This window comes from Scylla paramamosain, chromosome 15 (assembly GCF_035594125.1).
Source record: "Scylla paramamosain isolate STU-SP2022 chromosome 15, ASM3559412v1, whole genome shotgun sequence".
NCBI classification, from domain to species: Eukaryota; Metazoa; Arthropoda; class Malacostraca; order Decapoda; family Portunidae; genus Scylla; species Scylla paramamosain.
This window is the reverse complement of record NC_087165.1, coordinates 9,013,087-9,026,814: the sequence shown is the minus strand read 5'-3', so window position 1 is coordinate 9,026,814 and position 13,728 is coordinate 9,013,087. Positions and strand designations below refer to the sequence as shown.

General features: G+C 42.4%; 1 protein-coding gene and 1 non-coding gene across 6 annotated transcripts in view; both read left to right on the top strand.

The window, feature by feature from the left end:
• The window catches only part of LOC135107371 (uncharacterized), a 170,886-nt gene that overhangs the window by 59,264 nt on the left and 97,894 nt on the right, over positions 1-13,728 (top strand). The gene's annotated exons all lie outside the window — the stretch shown is intronic.
• Positions 11,215-11,287, top strand: Trnat-agu (transfer RNA threonine (anticodon AGU)). Its single transcript has one exon. It is a non-coding gene; the product is annotated as a tRNA-Thr (tRNA).

The window sequence follows — 13,728 nt, the reverse complement described above, 5'->3', positions numbered from 1 at the left end:
AAAAAAAAAGAAATTAAGAAAACAAGAACAGAAGAACGGAGAGAAAAAGCCAATTATTTTTCTTGTGTGTCCGAATACTTGATATGTAAACGTGAAACTGTTATTATTCTTTCTTTCCTTTTCGTGGATATAGACCAATACTCGTTTGCCCTAAAGTACTGCAAGTCCCGTAACTCTTCCTTATCTACAGCCGCCGTTGCCTTTTGTCGTGTTGTTCCGAGGGTTAAAAACACAGTAATTAGTCAAGCTACGATATGAAACATGCCCTCCTCTCTTTCTCTCTTCCCCCGCCCCCCTTCTGCCTTGCGACACTGCCTGGCCACTCCTCACTCTGCACCGCGTCTCGCCTTATCGAAGCCACGGAATATCTGAGGCGGTTGTAGTAATTCTGCTGTCTCCTGTCCAGCGTGATGGTGCCCTGTGTAAACTGCGATGGATATTTGTTGATAATGTAACAGCGATCTTATAATTTTCTTTTTCATGGACTAATGATTTTCGCTTAAGAGTTTTTAAGTATCTATATGTTAATTGATTTATTTATCTGTCTGTTTGTTTACTTATAGTTTGCTAGTTAGTTTCTTTGCTAGTTAGTAAGCTAGGTAGATATTTAATAATTCAGTTTATTTTTCATTGTGTTTATCCGTCTACATTTCACATTCTCTCTCTCTCTCTCTCTCTCTCTCTCTCTCTCTCTCTCTCTCTCTCTCTCTCTCTCTCTCTCTCTCTCTCTCTCTCTCTCTCTCTCTCTCTCTCGGTGTGTGTGTGTGCGTGTGTGTGTGTGAGGAGGACGGTCCTTGTAGCGTGGAGATAATTCGTGCCTAATAACTTGATTGTCGTTCAGGAATTAGTTTACGAGAGATGAAGGCTCGGCTGTAGCTGGTAATTAGATTGATCCAAGTATAAACTGGCGCTCTTTGCCGTCCGGTTCATGTAACACCGCAGGGCAGTCTTGTCTCCTTGCCTCGTGTTCTTAAAGGTTTTGTTCTTTCATCAGGACTGTTTTGAAAGACTACAAAGATGATTAGTCGTGTTCTCAAAGCTGTTATTTATTTATTTTATTTATTTATTTATTTATTTTATTTATTTATTTATTTATTTATTTATTTTTTTTTTTGTATTAAAGGTGTAGAATTCTTGTTCAACTATCCGACTATTTTCAAGTGCCACAGGGGTGATAAGTTCGGTTTTAAAGGATGTTTTTTTGCATTGACGGTATGGAATTCTTGTTGAGCTTTCACTGGAATCATGATTAAACGTGTTGTCGTCTTCGGTCTTACATTTTGACAGGCTCCAGTGGAAGTTAATAGGAATTTGCAAGAGTGTCTGTTAACCGTAGGTAGGCAGGGGTAGGCAGGAACAGACTCTTTGTTAAACATTACAGAAGTTGTCCTTTGTTCATTTAGCCTACGACACTTCCCTGCTGTTCATCAGATGAAATATCGCCAACTTGCACAACAGCAGGCACCTTCCTGATCACTTGGTGCTGATGCAAATACGGATGTTCTGTCCACGTCTATTTCATCAGACGAACAACAGGGCAGTGGCCCTGACTAAATGAACAAAGAACAACTTCAGTGATGTTCAACAAAGAGTCTGTTCCTGCCTATCCCTACTTACCTATGGTTAACAGACTCTTGCAAACTCGTGTTAACTTCCACCAGAACCTGTGAATATATAACAGCGAAGACGACAACACGTAAAAAAAAAAAAAAGAATCATTATTTGTTTCCTTTACACAACTTGAGAATTCCATAGAATATAACAGTGCGTAATGTTATCGGTGTATAGGGTAAACTCCGTATCTGACATAACATTTGTATTATTTATGGGAGATTCTGGCCTGGAGTACAAACAGGTTTTCTTCCGGAACATGGTTGCCTTGGAATGTAATGTCCTTTATATTTTGTGTGCGATACGATATGAGAGAGAGAGAGAGAGAGAGAGAGAGAGAGAGAGAGAGAGAGAGAGAGAGAGAGAGAGAGAGAGAGAGAGAGAGAGAGAGAGAAAGGTGGTTTGCTGTTTCTTTGTGTTGTGTTCGATTTAGATACTAATTCTCCCTCACTCTCTTCTTGTCATCTCTCTTCTTCAGTCTTATCTGGTTTTTCCCTCAATCATCCCTTTTACTTGTATATATATATATATATATATATATATATATATATATATATATATATATATATATATATATATATATATATATATATATATATATATATCCTCTCATCTTTCTATTTCTTCTGGTTCCCTTTCACTTTTCTACATTTTTTTCATTTGTTCTGGTTCCCTTTCCCTTTCCTCTACCTTTTTATTTTCTCTTCTATTCATAACCTCATTTTGTTTGATTTTTCCTCCGGTTATTCTCCTTTCCCGATGTCTCCTGGTTTTCTTTCTCCTTCCCTCTCCTTTCCGCACTTATTTTGGTTCCCTTTCCCTTTTCTCCACTTTACCTTTCCTCCACTGGGTCGCGTCCCTTTCCGCCTTCCCGACGCGCCGCCAACAACTTACTCCGCTGGGGGGTTCTCCTCCTGGGCTGCCGGCGTGAGGTATGGCTTGCGTCGGCAGCGGCGGGACGGGACGCTGAGGCCTTAGATCACCGCCGCTGGAGGAGGAGGAGGAGGAGGAGGAAGGAGGAAGGAGGAGGAGGAGGAGGAGGAGAAGGAATATGAGAGGGAGGAGGATAAGAAACATTTGCAGCTTTTGTTCAGCTTAGTGGAGGCACAGCGGGTGTTGAGGGGAGATGTGTGTGTGTGTGTGTGTGTGTGTGTGTGTGTGTGTGTAGATGTCGGCAGGTGCGGCACGAGACGATGGCTGTCTCGCAGATTGTGGTCGGTTGTGGTAAAAGGTTCAAGAGAAAGAGAGAGAGAGAGAGAGAGAGAGAGAGAGAGAGAGAGAGAGAGAGAGAGAGAGAGAGAGAGAGAGAGAGAGAGAGAGAGAGAGGTGGGGGAAAAATAAAAAAAAGTAAACGTATTGAAGCATCTGTTTTCAAGTATGCCTTTACAGTCCTGAAGATTCCTTTCCGACGAGATGTTTGAAGTATGTAAAGGGGGAGATACATATATGTACGTGTGTGTGTGTGTGTGTGTGTGTGTGTGTGTGTGTGTGTGTTCAAGATACCCCCTCTGAGGACCGAGGAATCCGTCACCCACATACCTCAAGGTCGTGATATCAGCAGGAGACGTGGCCGCCAAGCCCCCAAACCTCGGCTTGTGTCCCCGCGGTCTGCCTAAACGCTTTGGGAGGCAAGGAGGAGAAGAGCTGAGAAACGGATAAGCAGGGGGCCCGGCGAAGTGAGGGGATAGAACGAAGAGATGGAACTGAGAAACGTTTGAACGGGAACGTGATGGAATTGTAGGGAGGAAAGAAGGGTGGGATGGAGGCAAGAGGAATTGGCAGGGCATGAGAGAGAGAAGCTGGTGATGAGCGTGAGAATAAGAGGTAAGATATGATGATTTATGTATCTATGTATGAATAGGAAATGAAAGAATAACAAAGTTGAAATAATACAAAAAAAAAAAAAGAAAAAATAAGGCTTTGGTATGAAAACTTGGGGAAACACTAAGAAATTTCGCATCCCTGTCATTTTCCATGGTATATTCTCATTCCCCTTTATATTCCACCCATTAAATCACCAATACTACTCCGTCCATTAGCTCTTAACCAACAAAGCTACACTAACACAACAAAAAAGAGAAGCAAACACAAACCATCTCAAGCGAATCCCGGAAGAGCGAACAGTCATGACATATTTTTTCCATCAAGCAGCTTTTTTCCATCATCAGCTTCCTTCACCTCTCACCTTTCACGTTTAATAGCCTAACCTAATTAAGGCGTCTGTCTCAACTCAGCAACGCACATACACCACCCAGCACGACTATGTTAATTAATATTTACTCATGTTGCCATCACGAGGCATGTTTTTCTTAATCCCACGGGTTCGTTTCCTGATCCAAAGCGGCGGAGACTCCTGGTGTCTGGTAACGGGAGTGAATGGCGCTGTTTCCTTCATCCTGCCTCGTTTCGGTCGCTCATAAGTCACGGGGTTGTGTCACCAATCTGTGTCTCTCTACTGGTAATATTTTGGCGTCACGCGATGGAAGAAAAGTACAAAGAAGAAAGAGAGAGAGAGAGAGAGAGAGAGAGAGAGAGAGAGAGAGAGAGAGAGAGAGAGAGAGAGAGAGAGAGAGAGAGAGAGACAGAGAGAGAGAAAGAAGAAAGAAGAACAAGAACAAAGAGAGAGAGAGAGAGAGAGAGAGAGAGAGAGAGAGAGAGAGAGAGAGAGAGAGAGTCAGCCTTCCATCCATCCATCCATCCATCCAGCCAGCCAGACAGACAGACACCCAGACAGACAGACACCCAGACAACCAGCCAGCCAGCGAGCCAGCCAGACAGCCAGAAAGCCAGACAGACAGAAAGACAGAGAGAAGCAGGATTTCTTCACATAAGCAAAACAAGAAGAGAAAGGGAAAAGGAAAAGGGGAGAAAAGATAAAAGGAAAAGAGAAAAGCGAATGCAAGAGAGAGAAAAGAGACTTAAGCTGAAGGGAAAGTGAAAGAAGAGGAAGGAAACGGAGCTGCTCGGGAAGGAAGTGAAGGAGAGAGAGAGGAAATTATTTGGAGGGCAGGATACAGACCAGATTAAAATGAGACACAAAGGACAGGAAAGAAGAGGGTGGAGAGAGTGAGTGTATAGAGGTGGTGGTGGTGGTGGTGGTGGTGGTGGTGGTGGTGGTAATGGAGGTGGAGGTAATGGAGGTGGTGGGTGGAGGTGGTGGTGGTGGTGGTGGTGGTAGGAAGGAAGGATTCTCTCTCTCTCTGTCTCTCTCTCTCTCTCTCTCTCTCTCTCTCTCTCTCTCTCTCTCTCTCTCTCTCTCTCTCTCTCTCTCTCTCTCTCTCTCTCTCTCTCTCTAACTTCACTCAAAAAATGGAACTTTCATTTTTCTACATTAGCATTACTACTTCACAAAGATGTCCAAAACTGTCCCATGCTATTATACATCTGACAAGAGTAAACATTTAATTTACTGAATAAAAGAAACTGTAACAACATCAGGTGCAAGTTTCTCACACTCTCAGAACTTGATTAAAATACTTCCCTCACCCTTTACTGCATTTTTTCCTCTCTTTCTTTCTCTCTCTCTCTCTCTCTCTTGTTGAGTTTGGCTGGCCCTGGTTTCTTTCTTCCATCCTTCCTTCCTTTCTTTCAGCGGCGACAGCTCATGCGGCAAAAAATTATGGATTCATGGCGTAAGATTTATCGGTAATGTTGCTATTTCGGTATAAATTGCCTCTTAATTGTGTCATTGATAGTTTCTTTTTTATATAATTTAGCACAGTTAAGTGGTGGAATATGTTTGGTGAAAGCGAGGCTCGTTTTTTCAAGGTTTTAACACTATTTATACGAGAAAATGCATTACGTATTTTGTGTTTTTTTTTATATATATTTTTTTTATTACTCACATAAAACTACAATAATTTTTCTTTATTTGATTACTTTTAGCAATTAAATGCACATGTTCACATAATGAATGATGATTACCACCAGATCATTATCTCGCCTGGACCGCCGCGAGTGTTGAGTTGAGTTAGGTGTTCGTCGGAGTGTTACCTTTGAAATAATACTCCCTGACGCGTCCCCTCTCACTGTCTGGGTCTTCTTTCTCTTTCCTTTCTTTTTATCATCCAAAATTTATGCACTACTCTCTTCGTCTCCTCACTATATTTATTTTCAAGCAGGCACGTCCCTATAACATCCTCTTCTTCTCTGTGAAGTTGCTACAATCTTGACTTCTTTCCTCCTGGTATTCTGAAACTGTAACAGAAAATGTATCAGATCTTCATATTCCACCCCACACTTATGAATCGGGAGCTCTGGGTGCGATGGGGATATGGGGGGTTAGGGAATGAGTCTCTGCAAAGGCGTTACTCTAACCTGTGCAACCACGAATGGGGCCGATCATGTAAGGCTCCATGTATAAGAGGCTCACCACTTTTTCTCTATTTCCTAACCTTCAACTTTTCCTAAAAGAAAGGTAATGAATGAATAAAAAATAGAGGCTTGCAGAAGGACTTGTAGCATAATTGTCTGGCGGTGCTTTAGGTCAGGAATATACAACAGCTTTCTGGGATTTTCTATATACCCTGTTCTCGTTCCTTGTTTCTCTATGTTTTCTGGTTCTCGTTCTTTCACCTTCTTTCCCCTTTCTCGATTTCTTTTGGCTTTCCTTTCCCTTTCCTCAACCTTCTTTCCCCTTTTCTCCATTTCTTCTGGCTTCCCTTCCCTTTCCTCCACCTTCCCTTCCCTCTACATTCTTTCGCCTTTCTCCATTTTTCTTTCCTCCACCTGTGGATGGCGCCTCGTGTGTCTCTCCAGCTATTCCTGTACATCACCTCCTCTGTTGCTCACATTCTTTGCCGTTCCGCTTCAGGTTCCTCTCTCCATCTCTGTCTCTCCCTCGACCTTCCTCTCACAACAGGTGGTCCAGGCTCTTTTAATGTTCCTGATCTGGTCCTCCTACCTTACTCTATTGACGTTGTATCTCAGGACTTAAAGATCGGTGTGAAAATTTACAAACCTCCTCATTGTTTCGTGTTTTAAGATGTACTCGTATGTAATTTTGATGCATGTGAGGAAGATCTGCAATAGAATCAACAGCGTGCATTGTAGAAAAATGGATACATATAAGTTTAATTACTCTTTAACCAAGGAATTATCGTAACCATTTGTTTTCTATGGGTCAAATCTTTTCTCACGAGTATTTCACCCATAAAATTTCATCCAAAATAATTATCCAGTGACACATCATCTTATGTTAGGTGTTCCTTTCAACAAAGAAATATCATATGCTTTTCTATATCCCATACGACCTCCTCCTCTCAAATATTTCCCGACTAACATTCCACTCTGAAGATTTCACTCAAGTAATTCCCCGGTGATAAATCATGTCAGGTGAAGGTGGAGAATTTATCATGGTAGGAGTTATTTTGGGTGCAGTGTACTGGTGTTGCATTTATCCAGAGGCACAGCGCGGCCACAGCGTCGTCGTGCCTGCAGTGGCGTCCCTCAGCGCCAGGGAGTGCCGGGGTGTGTCGTGTTAGGCGGCCGTGCCCTGGAGAGTGTGAACTGTGTTACATTAATATTTTTCCTCTCCACTTTTCGTACGGAATAATGGCGCATTTCTTTCTTGTAAATGTTTCTGTGACGGACTTTCATATATCAAAGGTAGCATTTTTGTTTTTCGCTGTAACTTTTCCATTTTGCATCGTTAATATCGTGAAGTACTTCATCACTAATTTTTGTGTGGGTTAATTACATTCCAAGATTTATTCTTCGAGGTGGAGACCCCCAGCCGCGCCGCGCCGCACTCCCAGACTGCGCGTTTTTATCTCACCAACTTATTTCATTCCCTTCATAGTTTTGCAGAACACACCAGCACATTTCTTTCCCAGCGCTTCACGTTACAAACACTGATAATCTGATATTCGGCCTTATTTCCCTTTTGTTTAATTACTATTACAATCATGTTTTATTTCGTTCCCTTCATAGTTTTGCAGAGCCTGACAACACCAGTCCTTCACGTTACAAATAATAATAATCTGATATTCGCCCGTGTTTTCTTCGCTACCTTTCCCTTTGCTATAAGTATTATCATAGAGTGGTTTAATTTCATATCCTTCATAGTTTTGCAGAGCTTGCCGGCAAATTTGTTTCTCACTCCTTTACGTTGCAAATAATAATAGTCTTTTGTTTTCTTCCCTGCCTTTTCGTTTGATCTAGTTTAGTTTATATCATAGACTTGCTTTATTCATACCACTGGTAAGCTTCTTATTTTGAAGCAGTTAAAAAAAGAAATCGCATGAAAAAAAAAAAGATTTGAATTATGAAAGCCCGTTCTCCATATTAAGAAAAAAGAAAACAGAAACCTTATTAAAACCACAAACTTTGATCAGGAAAAGTATTATCGCATTATTTATTTATTTTTTTTATTATTTTAAAGTAGTTAATGAAGAGAAATGGCGCGATTTTTTTTTTTATATGTAAAGGTCGTTTTTCAATTTAACGTAACCATTTGACTAACTCATTTAGTTTTTATAGATTTTCAACTGCAGAGATACATAATTTCTGTAGATTTTCTAAACCTATGTAAATTCAGTAGGTTACAGCAATAATTCTGTATTTCTTGAGATCTATAAGAATTTCAATAGATCTCCCGATATTTCGGTTGATCTGATAACACTGACAGGCGGCAGGCAAGCAGGCAGAGCAAGCAGCCCGCCGTGGTGCCTCGCGTGCCTGGTCCTCCCCTCGCACCTCCACAACGTTTCCAGACTCCTTCCGACAGTCGCGAGAGCCTTAGCACCTTTATGCCCCGAGTTTCTTCACATATCCATTGAGGTTTTCCAGTAAAATGGGGATGCCAAGGGCGGGATTTACGGCAATATTGGGGAAGCCGCCGACGAGCGCTGGGATAAAGTGCTCCGCCACGCTGGTAATGCCCCGGATATTTTTCCAGCAAACTGCCTTAAACACGCGAAAAAACAGCCAAACTCTGCTGCATTCCGCGGGCGTACACTTAGCCTGAACCCGGGTCTTAAACGCTATCAAGGCGAGCTAATTTCCCCACCAGGTAAGACGCAGGTAGGTCCAATTAACGTGAAGGTGAGTTTATGCTAACACTCGAGTGTGTAATGGCACAGGTGCGGCCGGGGAGCTGTCAGTGAACGCATAGCTGGGAAGGAAGGATGAAGGCAAGGCAGATGAACCAAGTAGACGGGAATGAAGAGAAGAGAAGAGGGGAGGGTGAAAAAAGAAGGCGAACTGTCAGTAAACGCGTAGCTGGGAAGGAGAGATGAAGGCGAGGCAGATGAACCAAGTAGACGGGAATGAAGAGACGAAAGAAGGAAGAGGAGGGAAAATAGGAAAGGAAGGAAGAAACCTGAGGCCAGAAAGAGCATGTATTTTCACTGTGGAGAAATGAAGAGTGAATGGGGAGATGAAAGCAGCGATAAAATGTGGAAGGAAGGAAGGAGAGTGGATGAGTGGGTATGCATGAGAAGTGATAGGGAAGGTGGAAAAGTGAGAGAGAGAGAGAGAGAGAGAGAGAGAGAGAGAGAGAGAGAGAGAGAGAGAGAGAGAGAGAGAGAGAGAGAGAGAGAGAGAGAGAGAGAGAGAGAGAGAGAGAGAGAGAGAGAGAGAGAGAGAGAGAGAGAGAGAGAGAGAGAGAGAGAGAGAGGAGCAGCTGTTAAGACACACTCTCCCAATAAGAGGATCACTCTGACTAATCCGTTTTAACGTTGACTTCGATACCAGTGTCACGCGTTTGTCCGACTTGCCCCTACTCCTTGGCACTCCCCTCCTGCTCTTCCTCCTCCTCCTCTGTTGGTGTTTGTTTTCCGTGTAATCCTTTGTTTTCCTTTGTAATCCTTTGCAACATCTTATCTCAACGCATCACTCACTACGTTTTCTCTCCCTCATCCATATCTCTTCTGTCTTCATCCTCTTGTGTCTCTTCTGCTTCATTCCAGTTCTCTCCTCCCTGCCTCCTTCAAGTCTCTTATTTTCTTATCCTTATCTTGTCTTCTTTTTCTCTTATATTCGTTTATTCATTCATCACTTCACCTTCATTCTTCTCTTTTAAAATTATCCCTCTCTTCATCGTAAATTTACTTCCTCACTTATCTCTCTCTTTCCCCTCATAATTTTCTCATATTCCAGTAACTCCCTCTCATCCTGCTTCTCTTTGTGTCTTCTCTTTTTCTCATAATTATCCCTTTTCGTTCGGTCCTCACTTCATCCTCATTCTTCTCGTTTTACCTTATCCCTCTCTTCGTAAATTCATTTCCAGACTTCTTTCCCCTCATAACTTCGTCTCTTTCTTAGATTCCAGTAATTCCCTCATACCTTGCGTAAGTCATTCTTTTCTTCTTTTAGTTATTCTTACTGCACAGCCTTATAGCTTCACACATCATCCTTCTGTCCACGTGTCTCTCTCTCTCTTTCTTTCCCCTTCATAACTTTGTCTCTTTCTTAGATTCTAGTACCTCCTTCATATCCTGCGTAAGTCATCATTTCTTCTTCTTTTACTCATCTTTGATAGTCTCACCTCGCAGCCTCATTCCTTCACACGCCGTCCTTCTGTCTAGTTACGCTTTCATGTTCTCGGGAACACTCTCAGCTTAGTGCCTCTTTCAACTCGTGTTGTTACTTCCATTTTCTCATCTGTTACTCCGAGCAGGTTCCTCCTCCTCATCTTCCCCTTAGTACGAGTGTGCGTTTCTTAATTAATGTGTTATGTTTCTCTTTAGACACTATTTTTTAATTATGAGTAGTGTGCTGCTGCTGCTGCTGCTGCTGCTGCTGCTGCTGCTGCTGCTGCTGCTGCTGCTGCTGCTGCTGCTGCTGCTACTACTACTACTACTACTACTACTACATCGCCTTCACCACCATTTCTACTACTGCTGCTACTACTACTACTACTACTACTACTACTACTACTACTACTACTACTACTACTACATCGCCTTCTACCACCATTTCTACTACTGCTACTACTACTACTACTACTACTACTACCACTACTACTACTACTACTACCACTACTACTAGTACTACTACTACTACTACTACTACTACTACTACTACATCGCCTTCACCACCATTTCTATTACTGCTACTACTACTACTACTACTACCACTACTACTACTACTACCACTACCACTACTACTACTACTACTACTACTACTACTACTACTACTACTACTACCACTACTACTACTACTACTACTACTACTACTACTACTACTACTACTACTACTACTACTGCTACTACTACTACTTTTTAGTTTCCTTTTCTACACATAAGATTTTCATTTCCTTTCATATTTGCTCTTTTTATCTCCTTTTTTTTTATCTTTTCTGTAATCCAGTTTTATTAATTTTTTTCCTTTTTTTCTTTTTTCGTCTTAATATTTTTCCTTTTATCTCTTTGTTTTACCTTATTTTTCATGTGCTTTTTTTTTTTTTGCCGTGGGGAGCGCATGTATAGTTTTTTCTTAGCCTCTCTTTCTTTGTGTGTGTGTGTGTGTGTGTGTGTGTGTGTGTGTGTGTGTGTGTGTGTGTGTTGTGCGTGTGTGCGCGCGCGCGCACGCATGCTTGCAGACTTTTCTCAGTACACTCCTGTCTGAGATGAACATAATTACAATCTCTTATCACTACCTGCCTTCATAGCTCAGTGGCTAGAGCGCTGGTCTAGTAAACCAGAGGCCGGGAGTTCGATCCTCCCTGAAGGCAACTGAAGGTAGTGGATGAAACTTTTTACGTCGCTGAATCAAGAATTGTGCTTAATTTCCTCCAAGCGCAAAGGATTAGTCATTGTGTTCTTGCGTCAGGGAATCATAGAGAGTGAAGGATCTCATGAAGGTTTAAGAGATCAGCAACGGGAAAGTCGATGCAGCAAATCTCTCACGCGAAAACAACAAGAAGGAAGTTCAAGTATTTGTATAAATATCAGTGGTGTGTGTAACGCAGGACTTTTAAAACAGTTTCCATCCCACAGCCATTGATATAAAAATAGACACTATATATTTTCAGGTAACTGCTCTCCACACGATAATAAAACTGAAAAATTTGGTCACGTATCATGAGCCTGCAGCAAACTCAGTCAATTGGTGGGCGGGAGGGTGGGCGGGATGGTAGGTAGGCGGGGAAGGCGATGTTATGTAAGCCAGCGCCACATCCTTGACCCACACACACACACACACACACACACACACACACACACACACACACACACACACGGCTCGCACCATTGTCACTTGGCAGGTTAGGTTAGCGCACTGCCAAGATTGCAAAGGTAGTCACTGATGAGGGAGGAGTTTCTGTCACCCTCCGTTGGAATGTGTGGCGTTTGAATGGTCTCCTCTTCACGTTCTCAGCTCCACGTCGTGTCTCTCAAGGGTATATATAGCTGGAGGTCACGAGTTCTGCTTATGGTTTCTAATTCTTTCACTGCGATACGATACAATTAACAGCGTCAGAAGTAATGCATGGAATCTTTATAAGCATCTACAAGAAAGAAGAGGATTAGAAGTAATGGATTTCGCAGTTTGTACCCAGTTTAATGATTAGAGGTGGCTGTAGAACAAGTAAAGATGTCTCAGAATGATTAGTAATTAGGGAAAGATGTACCAAATAGCAGTCAAAGGGTTAAGACTGCTCTGGTCATGACTTTGAAGCAGATTCCGTGAGGAGGTGATGGGAAAATTTATTCTTACATTTTAATTTTCTTATTGTTGTGTTTTGTTTATGAATGTATGAGTTGTGTAAGTAATGTTTATATTGGTCCTTTGCTTCCGTCTCTCTCTCTCTCTCTCTCTCTCTCTCTCTCTCTCTCTCTCTCTCTCTCTCTCTCTCTCTCTCTCTCTCTCTCTCTCTCTCTCTCTCTCTCTCTCTCTCTCGTGTGCGTGCGTGAGTATGATTCGAAGTCACATGGCGTCACAGATCAAATCAATCCTCTTCACTCACCGCCTCAATTCAACAGAGATTTGTGCCCACCATCCTCTCACTTCACGCCTCATCCTGTAGCTTTCCTCTTCACTGTTATCTGCCCTCGTAACAGCTTCAATTTCCTCCACACATCCTGCCCACTAAACGTTTATATTCACTCTTTGCATTCCATTTGACCTTTATTCTTTCTTCCGTTGCCCTTCAGTGTCTTTGTTATATTTCATTGGCTCTTCCTGCTCCTTTCTGCTTTTCCTCCTCTTCTTCTTATCTATAGAACGTTCATTTCGACTGCATTCCATCTGACTTTTTTTCTTTCTTTTGTTAACCCTTCAGTGTCTTTATTTGTCATATTTTTATTGGCTTGGCATCCCCACTATTCTATTCTATTCTTTTCTCCTTCTCCTCCTCCTCTTCCTATCTACAGAACGTGCATTTCCACTCTTTGTATTCCATCTGACCTTTTTTTCCTTTCTTCTATTACCCTTCGGTGTCCCTATGTGTTATATTTCAATGGCTTGACGTCCCCACACACTATTCCTGCTCCTTTCTCCTTTTCCTTCTCCTTTTGCCATCTATAGAACGTTCATTTTCACTCTGCATTCCAGCTTATCCCTTTTCTTTCTTCCGTTACCCTTCAGTGTCTCTATTTGTTATATTTTATTGGCTTGGCATCGCCACACTCCTATTCCTCTTCCTGCTCCTCCTGCTCCTCCTCCTGCTCCTACCCACACTTCCACGTTCATTTAAGTGTCATCGTCTTCCCTCTCCCCATAGTATGTCTTCATTCGTCACGTCCTCCCATAGCTCACGTCACCGCATTTCACACCTCCTCCCACGCTCCCATCATTCTCCTCCCACCACGCACACAGCCTCCATTCAGGGCGGCGGAGCAACAGGTCCTGCTACACGGTCACTAGAGATAGATGTTGGAGCGTTCTTATGCCCATTGCTTTATCATAAGTCGATTTTTATTGCCCATTTCACTGTTGCTGGCAAATTCTTTTCCTTTCTTGCAGGTATCATAGTTGATTCTAGGTCTTGCCTGTACTGTGGTCTACGAGATTGTACCTCTCCACCAGGACATGACGGGGCTAAGAGTGTGAATGATTGTATGTGTGAGTGTGTGTGTGTGGTTCCTCGTCTGGGTCACCTCATATAGGATTGCCGGGCCTGGTATGTAGATAGATTTTTAGCTCTGCGGTAGTGTAGATAGTGTTGTAGTCATA